Source organism: Ambystoma mexicanum, chromosome 2q (assembly GCF_040938575.1).
Source record: "Ambystoma mexicanum isolate Mex_15411 chromosome 2q, UKY_AmexF1_1, whole genome shotgun sequence".
NCBI lineage: Eukaryota > Metazoa > Chordata > Amphibia > Caudata > Ambystomatidae > Ambystoma > Ambystoma mexicanum.
In genome coordinates, this window is record NC_090924.1 from 944,553,199 (window position 1) to 944,567,444 (window position 14,246).

At 42.5% G+C, this 14,246-nt stretch overlaps 1 protein-coding gene across 2 annotated transcripts in view; it reads left to right on the forward strand.

Moving 5' to 3' along the window:
- Positions 1-14,246, forward strand: part of CDCA7L (cell division cycle associated 7 like) — a 185,969-nt gene that overhangs the window by 169,879 nt on the left and 1,844 nt on the right. The window lies entirely within an intron of this gene.

The following is a 14,246-nucleotide window of genomic DNA, read 5'->3' on the forward strand; positions in this document are numbered from 1 at the left end:
ATGTTTGTAAAGTCAGGCCACTATTGTTTTTAATGGCTACCATGAGGCCTGACGTGGGGCGACCTTTATTTTTGAATATAGCTGGTATTAAGTTAGTAGTCTGGTTGTTCCACTAACCAAGTTTCTTGGCATATTAGAATGTCAAACAAATCAAGTATATTTGTATTTTGATTACATAAATGAACATGCCCTTGCGTGTTCCAACAGCCTACAGTAATAATCCTGTCCGAGATAAGGTTAGATATCTAGCATTTGTCATGTTATTCCCAATGCTCTGAGGCCTTGAACTTACCTGAATGTACTGAAGGCATTGAATGTGATTCTTTGTCTGGGATATTGCAGCAAATCAACAATGGTATTATGGTGTACATTGGATCCTGAGCTACTTTGAAACCCGATCTCAAGATATCAATTTTTGCTTGCTAAATAGTGTTCCTTACCACACGAGCGTATCCAGTCTCACCATTGCCAGATCTTAGTTATTTAGAAACTCCACTTGCTCAATATCTATAGAGGTTATGTCTTCTAATTCCTGTATTTCAGAGAATATATTACAAATGCTAGAACGGCATAAATCAGAAGTAGAAAATGGTGATGGACGACACTTTATAGTCAACCGATGATGGGGTTTTGTATTTTTTGTCGATAAGATATTTATGGGTCTGGATCTCTTCTAGGTTTTGCATTGTCGAGCCTGACTGCAGCTTTCATTGTTTTGGCTAATGGTGTTTATAAGCTATATATTCTTCAAAAGTCATCTCCTTATCCTTGAGATTTTTGTTACTTTTTGTTTCTTCCACTTAGCTTGATGGCTTTGATTTATTTTTTTATCAAAAAGTTTTCAATAGATTTTTGTATTTCTTCTCTTATTTGCAGAAAAAGTGTCATTCAGCATTGTTTTTATATCGGGTTTCGGATTAGTTTGATGACATTGAGTCTTTATTTGGCACCACCGCAGATGGCTGTGGGTCATCTCTACTATTTCTTTGTTGATCTTAAATGGTAGATGTAAGATCATCTAAGGGTTGGTAGCTAGTGGGCAAATTTGCTTTCATGTGATTGCCTTCATTTGATCCTCAAGCCATGTTTTTATATTTATTCAAAACAGCAGTACTGGCAATGACATTACGTGTTTTTGGACCATTTTATTTTTTTTTATATACATTGTTTTGCAATGCAGTTGAAGCTTTAATTATTTTTTGACTCTTTTTGTAACTAATGATGTTTCAGGCTTATGAGTCATCCTAGAAATAGTTGATTGTTTGAAATATCGCATGTGGAGTCAGAGGTTGAGATTTTAAAGGGCATACAAGTGTAGATTTTGGCAGAGAGTCAATCAATTCTATTGAATTATCTACAACTGACATATGATCAGCACGTGGTGCCTTCTCTGATTGGATTACATGTGAAATTGCAGGAATGAATGTAAAGTATTACTCACTTGATTTGCATGCACTGCAGATTTTGTTTTCATTTCCATTAGACAAACTCCCAAGTTAGAGTTGCGCAACGAGAATTTAGTCAATTCTCTGATTATTTTGTTGAGCTGCTATCCATAGCATAATCACATCGATCTGACTTTTGTTTAGTAATTTTAGTGTCTAAGATTTCAAACAACTTTGCCAAAGCTTGGATGGTAGTATGCATTGCCATGAGGGTTACCTCTAAAAGAGGGGGCTGTGTTTTAAATAAATCCTGATTTACAAATGGATTTTGTACTCCATTAGGGGATACTACGCTTCTACGGGGCGTCGGCTTTATGAAAGATAAACCCGACAAATCTCGCCTAGAATTGTCAAAAATATCTGGGGACTGAGATGGTGAGTTAGATCTATGCACTGAGCTATCAGGTTTAGAAGGCGAGATAAGGATGACGTCCTTATGGTTGATAGCCTCACAATTCAATGGCAACAACAGTGCGTTAAAAATTTCAGTCAGTGTTTTACTAATCATATCAACCGTATTAGGAACACCAATAATTCCCACTTTATCTAGAAATGCATCTTGCATAGGCATGTTGCTTGTAATATGTATAGATTTACACAGGGCTTGTAACGCCTGGAATACATCCTGAGCACTGATTGTAATAGGGCCCTCGCTCTCACTGCCAAGTAGCGCTGAATCAGAAACTTCATCACAACAAGCGTTCATCTGTGCTTCATTCGACTGAGTTGAAAAAATGCAGGATTATCGGTATGAGAAGGAGAAACAAGACAATCGGTTTTGGATAGTGTTTGAACAGTATCAGACATAACTTTACAAAATTCACAGATATCCACATGCAGCGTTTTTTTTTTTTTTTTCATAAGCTCGGTAGGTTCATTAGTTTTTTTTGTGTGGAAGGAGTCATATGAGCAAGTTTGGGTGAACGAACTTTTGGAATGACTGAAGCTCTAGTAACTACGGTGCGGAGTGACATTTTCAGCTGTTATCTGCGATTGCATCCACACTGCCGCAGATCAATAACTCTCTTCTAAATACAGAACTGTGGTACAAAGTGAAAGTATGACAACAGATAAGACTAACAATTCTACGTGCAGACAACACCCCACCTGTGAGACTCGACTGCTAGCTGCTTGCGCCGCAGCAAAGCAGCTCCTCCCGCACTTTCCCGAATTAGCGTGCAAGAATGCGCGGGCGTTCTCCAGTTATAGGAAGTGACTATCCAGAAGGAGGAGCACGCCAAAATACGGCATTTGCGTGACAAATTGAAGTAGGTTGGTAGGAAAAGCAATATCAATTAAACAATCCAAAGGAATCAGGAGAAAATCTGAAATAAAACACACAATGTCAGGTGTTGGACCCGTTCTGTCTTACTTATAGTCCATTATCCACAGTATATGAAACGATATGGCAAGGCATACCATAAAGCGGGTCTGCCCACACACAGAGCAACATAGCCGCAAATCAGCTTCTCACACACTTCTCAAACGCACTTCCCCGAATGCGCAACATGTGCATCTATATTCAGGTTGAACACCATGAAATGAGGGCCTTCCCTCCCTGAACAACATTGGTGTCAAATTAAGTCTGTAAAAAGTAGAAGTTTCATTTCAGCCGCAAAGCTAAACATTCACTTTGGAAACAATTTAACACACACGGACCACTTCAAAAGAAGCTCTCTCTCTCCTTTGCCTGGTGTCCGTTTCAAAGAACCCATTTTTTGAACATCTCCCATTGTATAAGAAATTGTCCAAAGCTATGAAAGCCTTCAGATTGAAAATGCGAGGGAAATTGCATTTGTTACATGAACTTGAGAAATAAAATGAACCTGTGTTACCCTGCTTTTTAAGCAGTGAATGACATTGTGCAAGTTAAATGCAAATAATACTGTAAAATGCCCAGAAACAAAACTGTATATGTTGGGAAGAAAGGCTGCAAAAATATAGGTGTATTTTACTCAGTATATATTATTTTTCCTCACAAAAAGAACTTCAACAGCCTGGTTGAAGCTCAGGCATTCCTGTTAGACAAGTTTGGCTCAAAGGCCAAATGTCCCACCTCCCCGTGATTTGATGCTGCCAAGGCAGGGGCCCTGTTCTTTGGGGGACAAGTGTGCTAATTACAGAGTGCCTCAGACTGCTTGGCAGAGATACTCCCAAGAACAAAAGGGATTCCAAATCATGTGTTAGCATCAGAAGTGTGAAATCCCCTGCATTCAAACTGAAGGACTTCAAAGCAGGCGTCATGACAACCTCGTGTGCAAGCTGACCAGGGAAAGACATTTGGCTGGGAGTTTGGAAAGACTGCCCGCTTTTGGGAACAAAGCCAGCCATTTGATTGAAAAGACTTTTTACATTAAGACACTTAGTTCAGTAATCTGAACAAGCAGATGTGAAATTATGATGGTTTTTAATCTAATTTTGTTATCGCCCAGATGAGACGATGTGGGTCTTCCTAGCATGTGGGGGACGTGTATGGCATTAAAGTAGAATTTCTGGGGAAAGCGTACATGACACAGATGTAAAATGTGATTGAAATATGCCTGATACTGTTAAACTCATATGTAGCCATTTGTAGAATTTTAGGTGAAATGTTTTCCATAGAAATTGTGAAAGGGTACCAGAAGGACAAAGTAGCATCACACAGACTTGGGGTTTGAAAGGCGCATTCAGTGTAAAATACTTACCAACAGGATCAAAACGTCTTTGTAAAAATCTAAATAGATTAAATGCAAATAAAATTTTAAAAAAATAAAAAATATGGGATCTGCCAACTGATTTTCATGCGGATAACAATTATAAATATAAGGGTTTAGAACTGATTTTGGCAAAAGTAACTGTGGTGAACCAAAACACATCATAAACACCCACACTAAAACTGATGTCACTTCCCTGGGTACAATCAGCCTGCAGGGGAATGGCGATATCCACAGCCTGACCTATCTTATCTTAGAGGTATGTCCAGGTTACTTCCGCCCACGTAGTAAAAATTCTCTGTCATCCTGCTTATAAAAGGAGGAAGCACAGAGAGAGTGAGGACGTTCAAAAATCTGACATTCAAAAATCCTACCTTCAAAATCCAGAGATCCAGACATCCAACACTCACCCTGCAAGATTCCAGACTCCAGAGCCAGGCCAGAGGTAGGTGATCCAGATCAGGCAGAACTACCAATCCAGAATTAAACCCTACAAAAATCCCAATTAAGGAGGAAAGGCTGCGGACCTGTTTGGGAGAACCCAGTGACCAGACCTGTCTTTGCCCAGCTGATGCCGCCTGCTGTGACCAGACCCCGGTTGCCCTGCTGTTCCCTTTAAAGTAGAGCCCAGCCGCTGTCCAGTGACCAGATCCTTGTCCCGCTGTCCAGAGACTCGGTTAGCGGTACAAACTACCCAACTCAAGTGCATTTTGTAAGTATTGCCCTAACCCAGAATCAAAAAGCTGCATACACCGCTCTGTTACCTAACATCTGTCCAATCCTATAAGTACCCTGGTAACTTCTTAAATTGTCAGAATCCTCTGTGTATCCTGTCCTTGGAAGAATCTGTGTTAGTCTCCATGTGTTAGCGTAATTCTTTCCAAATCATTTCAGTCCTTTGTGTAAGTTCTTAGTACTATTCTGAATAAATTAATTAATTTGCCATAGGGTTGAATGCGGCATGAATGTTAACCTTGCAAATTAACCTCCTTGCGTACTGTCTTTCTTTTATATTCTAGCCAATAAAATATAGTTGCAGTAGTACAAAACCGAGTTTGCCAGTGAAATAGTTTCCCTTTTAAAATCCGAATTTCATTCCCTATAAAGAATCCCATACTGTCACCCATTAAGGGTCATCCTTTCACTTTAGTTCCATACCTGTTCTGTGCCTTGGTACCTCATCAGTAAAACTGATTTCCGATTTTGATTGCTTAGCTCATTTCTTAAGCTGTTTGCTTGTTTTTTAAGCCTGAGAAAACTAAGAAATTGTATTTCTGCCATGTGTGACTCTGCTGCACTGTTTTCCTTCCCAAAGTCTATTCGTACCTGTCTGTCTGCATGTGGTTTAGTACCTTGCCTCATAGCTTGCAAGTTTTCTTGCTTTAGTACAGCCACACAAATTCCTGTCTTATCTATTCAACCGCACATGTAAAATAACTATTCAGTGAATTCCGAGTGCCGTTTTGCTCATTTTCAAGAGTTTTCAATCCGATTTTGGCCTCCCATTCAGGGGTGGTAGGTCGGATTTTCAATCTAATTTTTGCCTATTATACCGGACTCCTTGCTACGACTCTCCACCCACAGAAAACCTGTTTAACAGGCGTTTGAGGGAGTGTTGCAGGGGGAATGCCAAACCGTTGTGCCATTTTAAAGTATTACCAAAAACTAATCTTGATTTTATTCTATATTTTTATTTATTATTAATCTTTATTTTTGTATTTGTGGAGGGCACTGCAGCCCACTGGCATCGTGGTGCTGTGCACCAAACGTAAGAAGGCTTTAATTCAGGGTTACACAAATGCGGCCCAAACAGAGAGCAAACTTTGTACAGAGAGCTTAGTTGCATTTACAAGATTAACAGAAACAGCATACAGAACACGTGCATTGTCACACAAAGAGCCTGGTTTTGATAGCTTTCCTGAAGGTTGCATGGGAGTCAATCGTCCTAATGAAAGGGGGGGAGGGAGCTCCAACAGCTGGCTGCCATGCTAGGGGAGCCGGTACTGCCCGCCCGCACTCTGCAGGTGAGGAGAACAGTGATTCTGTTAGTATAGGTAGCTCTTGAGAGTCTTGAAGGGGTGTGGAAGGCAATCCTTTGAGCTAGGTAGGGAGGGGAAAGACCATGAAGGTATTTGTGCGTCAACGCTAGTGTGTTGAAGGCAATTCTTTCCTTGATGAGGAAACAGTGGACCTTCCTCCGGACATTCTTGCATTGATGTGTCTGATGTTAGAAAGTTAAAGTGTAACCTATAATTTTGCCGTCTATCACCACACTGGTGATTGCTGCCCTATATTGAATCTGTTTGATTTCATTTGAATTTAAAAATAAATATTTCATTATTACACCGGCCTGGTTCATGGTCCATTGCAACACTGGGTGTACGTCAAGGGGTGTGGGACGGGTTGGCTGCCTTCTGAAAGCTGAATATGAAATAAATAAACTTGAACGCGTTTTTATTGTGCGCCACATCCCTGGCCAGTGGAAAGAGTCCTGGTCTGGAGTGTGCCGTATCTTTAAATCCGTGACACAAGACCTGTCTCAAGTGAGATCAAGTGGCTACACAAGAGGTAAGTTCTCATAGACTGTACAGTACCTTTTGGTTATAAAACAAAAAAGGTGCAGCTGGCTTCTGTTCCTGCGTAGCTCTGCAGATCCTGTTTTATTGGGCCTCAGTCGTGGGGACAAGAGGGAGGATGTCTGGAGTACTCCTGCACTGCAATGGGACAGTCAGCAACAGCAACCGGCAATCTTCAAATCAGTGGCACTTCGCGGTTTCAGCTCTTCCCGACCCTTGTGAAAAGCACCACTGTGGTTTTGGGCTGTCGAGATGGGTTTTCCTTGCATCTGGGGTCCAGCACTCTGAGGTGGCTCAGGCTCAGTCAGTCCTGCTTCCTGGAAGTCCGGAGGATCTTTCTGGAGCTTTTGGCCAACTTAAAAGCAACACACACAATCTGGTGTTCCTCTCACTGGCTCTTTGGATCCAGCAGCAGCAGTAGTGGAAATACAACCAGCTCCGAGAGGATGTCCAGATGGGCTTACTTTGGAGTTGATTGGTCCCACCAACTCAAGGGGAGAAGTCGTCCTTGCAGGGCTTCTCTAGTCGCGGCAAATTCGGAATTTCAGCACAGCAGCAGGGCTTCACCGGGAAAACCAGCTGTCCAGGAGTTGCAGCAGGCGTCTCTTCCAAGTTCTTATTCGGATTCCTTCGTCCAGTGGTTGACTCTGCCTTCCAAACCAAAAAGCCTCGTCTTTTATGCAGGTTTCTCCCATTCATTCCAGCCTAGCTGTCGGTCACCCAGCAGGGTGGCTGTCCTTGCCGGAACAGCCAGCCGGCCAATCACCTAAGAGTGCATGCCTTTCTCATAGGAGACTAAGCACAGGGAGTTTGGGGCACCTGCCTCACTTCCTGCCCCTGCCAGAAGCCCTGGAGCCAGAGGCAGGCTTCACTCGTGAGTCCTGCCAAAGACCAAACGAACAAAAGGACCAAACCTGGTTTGGTGCACGGAGTACATCTCAAGAAGGACCTTTCCACAAAGAGTATGGTTAAAAAAAAAAAGAAGACTGGGCCATTTTGACAAAAATGGCACCCTTGGGTGCTTTGCTGCAGATGCGAACACAGCCCGCGGTAAAGACACACCATGGTAGTTAAAAGTAAACCAATGCCAGCAGCCATTCATTGAGGAAAGGGTAACATAAAAATATTACATGAGAACCTATACAAAGGGGATACCCTCGTTGTGGGTATCTGGATGCAAAGACTGCGAATTTTGCCCCTCCAGCACCCTATTGTAAGATAGTGTGTGCTGGGTCTAGAAAGTTACACATTTAAGTATAGTCAATTTCACTTCACTGTCCTTGGAAACTGCAGTTATCCAAGAGAAAGAAACCTTTGGGAAATCTGAAAGACGTCCCTGAAGGTGTTGTGTGACACAATGTAAAAAGATGATGCCTATGGCGTTTGTCAGACTCAACAACCAAAAGAAACCGAGTTCAAATCATAGAATAATACATGAGAGAGTGGAAAATAGGGTCTCACTCTCTCCAGGTAAAAATAAAGTCCTAGAGTCCAGCAAAAGGGCTGCGGGTCTCTAAGGTACAGTCACATATAAGCCGATATAAGCACATAAATGAAAAGGTAGAGAGGAATTGGCACATTTCTGAGAATTCTCCCTAACAATGTTACTATTAGTTTCTGCTTTTTAAAGATTCTTATTATCCTTGTGTGTATATATGAATAAATATTCGTACTATAACTTGGTGTGTAAGTGTTTACTTGGATACCTGCATTTACTGATTTCATTGTACAGCCCACATTACCCCTCTTAAGATAAGCATGGCTGCTCAGTCACGCTACCAACTTGTGTAGCACAGGCCTATATTAAAAGGTGGGTTGCCTAATACCAAGAGATAAGTCTTGTAAAGTCCCAAACCAGTTGGACTCTACAAATTCTTACCTAACAAAGCCCATAACAGTAATGATAGCATCATGTGTTCCTCATATTCCATTAGCACGTCTACACACAGACATCCACCCTTTAAGGAGTGGATCACAAGTCCACGGTCTCAAGAAACCGGGTATGGGATGATCTAGTGGTGGTTTTGCTAAAGTGGTGGTCTTGTGCAAACATATTAAAAGGAAAACCTTTTTGTGAATCTGTCAGTGCACACCAAGATTAATGTTGCGTCAGTGTTTTGGCGGGGAGCTCATTTTCAGTCATTCACAGCAGACGACAGACAGATTTGCTGGCCATCGGACAAGACAATGCTCCCCCTCAAAAGCATTCTTATAAATTTCGACTCTGAAAACCTTGTTCTGCATAAACAAACTGGACAGAATGCGCTCAGAGACACTCGCTACCTGCTCAGCAAATATGACATCAGTGCATACACAGATATGAATTCATTCAAGCCCAACACTTAAACGGAGTGCACAACTGTCTAGCGGACATCCTATACAAGGCTCCTGGTTCAAGTCATGAGTGGGAACTCGCCAAGATATACTCAAATCTTCAGCACATGTGGACATAAGAAATCTAATTATTTGCAACAAGTAAAAAATGCAAAATTCTCAATGTTTGCATCCCGATACCCACAATGAGGGTTCCTGAGAACATATTATGGATGAGTTGGTCAGGTATATTTGCGTAGGCTTTTCCCCACCACTCCAGACCTGATTCTGTTCCTGTGTAAAATAATTCACAAACTGTTCCAGGAAATCCGACGCTAATCCTGATTGCTCCAACGTGGACACAAGTGTGATATCCTCACTGACTACACTTTTTACATCAACAACCAATCAAGTTGACTTTTTGTCAGCTTGTTGAGCAATAATCTCCTGATATCGGACCCCAATCCGCGAGTCTGGCAACCTGGCTCAGACAGGGAGGCTCATAATTGGGTCACTTAAACCTACATCAACGTTGCATGGATATACAATTGGTCCAGAAAACCAAACGGAAGACATTGCTATTTCAATAAAAGGAAAATGTTTATTTGTTGCAAAAGGAATCAGGTCTTTACTATGGATTGCTCATCTGCAGACATTGTCCACCTACCTCCTGTTCGACTAAGGGTTGGGGTAAAATACACTCAAAGTACATTTAGCAGCAATCCCCACCTTGCAATCTAAAGTGTCTTGGTGCAAGTCACCAGCGGTCAAAAACTTAATGGAAAGCATAAAACACATTTCCACTCTGCCAGGCTGGTGTATAAACACGGTTTTGTATAATCTTGAGGGGTTCCTCCTTTTTAGCCAATGCACAAAGCATTTCTAAATGACTTTACCAGGTGGCTTTATTATCGATCACTTCAATGATGGCAAGCAAACTCTAGCAATAGAAGTAGACACACAATGCGCAAAAATAAAGTCTTGAAACTCCTTCGTTTTTCACCGAAATTCATTACAAAATGTCATTGGAGTCTAAAATTGCCAATTTTCTTCCAATATCCGAAAAATGTGAAGGAGCACTTCACCCTCTTGACATGCACATAGCTGTAATGTTCTATTGAGACAAAGCAAGTTTTCTGCAAAAATCCAATCTTTTTTTTCTTTTGCAATCGGGAGGTTTGTCCATTCACTAAATCTACCTTTTGCAAGGTGGATTGTATACTTTATTCAAATCTTTTACACACTGGCACATAAACGCTTCCTTTTACTCCCAACGTTCACACAACTAGAAATACAGGTGCAAATTAGTGTTTCATTGCAAAGGACCCATTTGATGCAATTTCTAACACAGGTGGGACAGCCAGTATACAAATACAGATTTTCAACTGTTTCTTCAACTCGAACATCACTTTCTGCAAGTACTGCTAGGTAGTCTATGCAAAGCATGCAGGTCTACATAGATACACAAGACCCAGAAGGCAGATATTAATTGCCCTGATTTAGTATTAATGTGACTTGAATCTGTTAAAAGACCCATGTTCAAAGCCTTCCACCCCACATGGGGAACAGAAGATGCACACATTAATTACTTAATCACGCTGTTCCTCATGTCCGAAAACTAAACTCTTACTACGCCAGACCAACCACCAGATAACTGCCTATGCAAAGCATACAGATGAGCAATGTGCCACCCATTTTGGGCCAATACTCCTAACCACAATAGGTAGTGTGACGGGGTTTCCTGAGACCAAGAAGCACACAATGACCATTAGTTAGTATAACTTCATTTGGGGTTTGTTGTACAAAAGGGCCCAACTGAAGTAGAAGTGGGATCTTCACAAACCAATAAAGTGGTCACTATGGTTCCCCACCATGTGGGTCCTTGCCCTCTGAGATGCCCCACCACCCCCACTGTCCTCTTTGGTGCCGTAGCATCACCGGCCTTCTTGACATCCGACTTGTTCGTCCAAGTCCTTACAGCTCGCCATCTTTCCTGAATATTGTAGGCTTTAGGGTGACCCAAAAACATTTTTGGTCGTTGATCTAGTGCAGGCATTCCGGGGTGCTGTATCCGAAGGGTCTATCTGGCAAAATATTTGAAGACTGGTGGTGACAACAGTGGTTATAACTGGCAGGGAGAATGGGAGAGAAACCCCCCTGAGCATCTGCATTGCATGCCTTTCCTCCTGGTTCCTCTCGCCTCTGATCACAGGATAACCCCACTCCCCCTGACCAGTTGTGTTCCTACTCCCATTCTCTCATCCTGCCTAGTGCTGACCTGGGCCGCAATAACCTTCCTATTGCATCTGTCTTGGGGGAATGTTTTCTACCAGTTTTTCAGTTCTCCTGACTGTTCCCTCTTCTGCTCCTCCTTCACTTGTCACCCCCTTATCTATACCACCTTCACCATCTGCTGTTGCCACCTCCAAACTACCTTCTCCTTTTGGGGTCTTTTCTTCGAAACCACTTCCTTGGTGGTGAAACCTCAACCCCTTTTCCATCACCGTTGACCATTGATTTCTTTGGGCTAACACCTTGCTAATGACGTGACCTGATGTTACCTCCTTTGTCATTTCTGACCCAAGATGTTTTCTCTTCCTGTTCCTTCAATCTTCTCTTTGGCTCCTGTACCATTGATCTTGCCACTGCTTCAAGATCATTGATTTTGTTACATTTTCCGGTCTTTCCGCCGCTCCTCCTGATGTTACCACATCCCCTTCTTTCTTAGGACTCGCCGAGCCTCCTGCTCTTCCAACCCACACTGACTAAATGGGGCTTCTGGATCGGTCTGCGCTTGTAGTCTGTAACAGGGATAACCGTGTGATTGGTTGCTGTTTGAGTAAACCAGGCGATTCTTTGAGTTTAGGAGGCTCGATCAAAGCTTTAGAGGCATGGTCTAGTAAAAAATGTTATTTAAAAAATAGGCAACATAAAAAAAAAATACGAGCATTCTCTTTTTTAAAACTTCCTATGTAAAATTTTGAGCTATTCAAGCTCAAAATTCGCAAAAGCGAGCACATGGGCACATCCATTTTGTGAAATGGATGCCCTCCTGTGCTGGCTTTTGCTTTTGCGGCACTAATGAAGGAAAAGCCAGCCAGCTGTAGTAAACAAAAGCTACCGCTGGGTGGCTTTCCCTTCGTTAGTGCTGTACGCGGAGGACGGGGACCGGAGACCAGAGCAGGAAAGCTGCAGCTGAATCTCGGTAAGTGCTGCTTTTTTTTTTTTTTTTTTTTTTTAAATAAGCACTAGCTGCGTTTTTTTTTCTAAGTTTTCCAGGCTGGAGGAGCCCGGAAAACTTAGAAATAAAACCGCAGCTTTAAAAACGTATTTGTTTGTGGTCGCTTTTGAAGCGACCGCAAACATAAATACAACGTTATTGTGTTGGAAAACGCTGCGGTCTTTCTTTCCAAGTTTCTCAGGCTCCTCCGAGCCGGAGGAGCCTGAGAAACTTGGAAAGAAAAACCGCAGCGTTTTCCAACACAACCACGTTGTGTTTCTTCCTGCTGTGGCTGTCACTTTGGGTCTCCGGTGCTAAAGTGAAAGCCACAGCAGGCAGAAACACAACGCGGTTGTGTTTACATGCCGCGTAGTGTTTCTGCCTGAATCTGCTTTCCCATTTGGGGCTCTCGGGCCCCAAATGGGAAAGCAGATTCAGGCAGAAACACAACGCGGTTGTGTTGGAAAACGCTGCGGTTTTTCTTTTCGAGTTTCTCGGGCTCCTCCGAGCTGGAGGAGCCTGAGAAACTTGGAAAGAAAAACCGCAGCGTTTTCCAACACAATAACGTATTTATGTTTGCGGTCGCTTCAAAAGCGACTGCAAACATAAATACAACGTTTTTAAAGCTAAGGTTTTATTTCTAAGTTTTCCGGGCTCCTCCAGCCCGGAAAACTTAGAAAAAAACCTGCAGCTAGTGCTTATTTTTTTTAAAAAATAAATAGCACTTACTCTGATTCAGCTGCAGCTTTCCTGCTCTGGTCTCCGGTCCCTGTCCTCCGCGTACAGCACTAATGAAGGGAAAGCCACCCAGCGGTAGCTTTTGTTTACTACAGCTGGCTGGCTTTTCCTTCATTAGTGCCGCAAAAGCCAGCACAGGAAGGCATCCATTTCACAAAATGGATGCGCCCATGTGCTTGCTTTTGCGAATTTTGAGCTTGAATAGCTCAAAATTTTACATAGGAAGTTTTAAAAAAGAGAATGCTAGTATTTTTTTTTTATGTTGCCTATCTATTTTTTAAATAACATGTTTTACTAGACCATGCCTTTAACTGGCCTGTCCACAATGTTGGGTTTTATTCTCCCCACCCTGACCCTAAGGTGCCGCCTAGGTCTCCTGTTTAGCCAGCATGTAAACTAAGTGCTGGAAAAACACTGGGTACTGTTACAATTCTTCGTGTGTGTGCGTGTCTGGTGAAATTGCTTCATTGGATCATTGCCGAGAGACTGCTCTGCCTGCAGGCAACACTTCAGTAACTGTTTGCCATGAAATAGAATCCACGGTCTTAGGTTTACTTGTAATTGTATTAAAACCCTCTCTACCAAAGCTGGATGAATGAAACGGACACCAGTTAAAGGAACTGTTTGCTTTGTCAGAGGGGAAGGTCAAGGCCCCCCTGACTCTTGCAATGAGGTACTGTGATTGTCCCTTGCATTGTGACTCGGACAAGGGAGGGCTAACAAAGGAATTCTCGCAATGAAATCCCCTGGACCAACATCCACTGGCTTGGGGTAGCACCCAGCACTTTAAATCGCCTCTTTGGCATATTGAAAACATCAGGGGACTTAATCACAGGAGTAACACATCTCTTAAAGAGAAGAATAGGGCCGAAGGGCACCTAGAAGACTGCCCCATGCTCCCACCCAGTCCCAGGGATATTTTCAATTCATGCCACAGGAAGCTCTAATATTATTGCTCGATCTGAAGACGAAGTGTAAGTAAAAAATAACAGATGTAATTACTTGGTGCAAAGCTTTTTCCCTGTGTGTCATTTCTCCCTTGCTGAAAATAGCCATCTGTCAGTCGTGGCCTTCATAGATAAGCCCATGTAGGTGGAGAAACGGGTGTAGTGTGCATGAGCAAAATGGGCTGCTGTGCCTGCGTCCTTGCGTTGCATTTAAAAAAAAAAAAAAGCAGTTGCTGTGCAAAATGCTCTGGTCCCTTCTTCCTTGCGACAAACTGCCAAGAAGTGTGTAGGAAAGTTTAATAAGGACTAGCAAC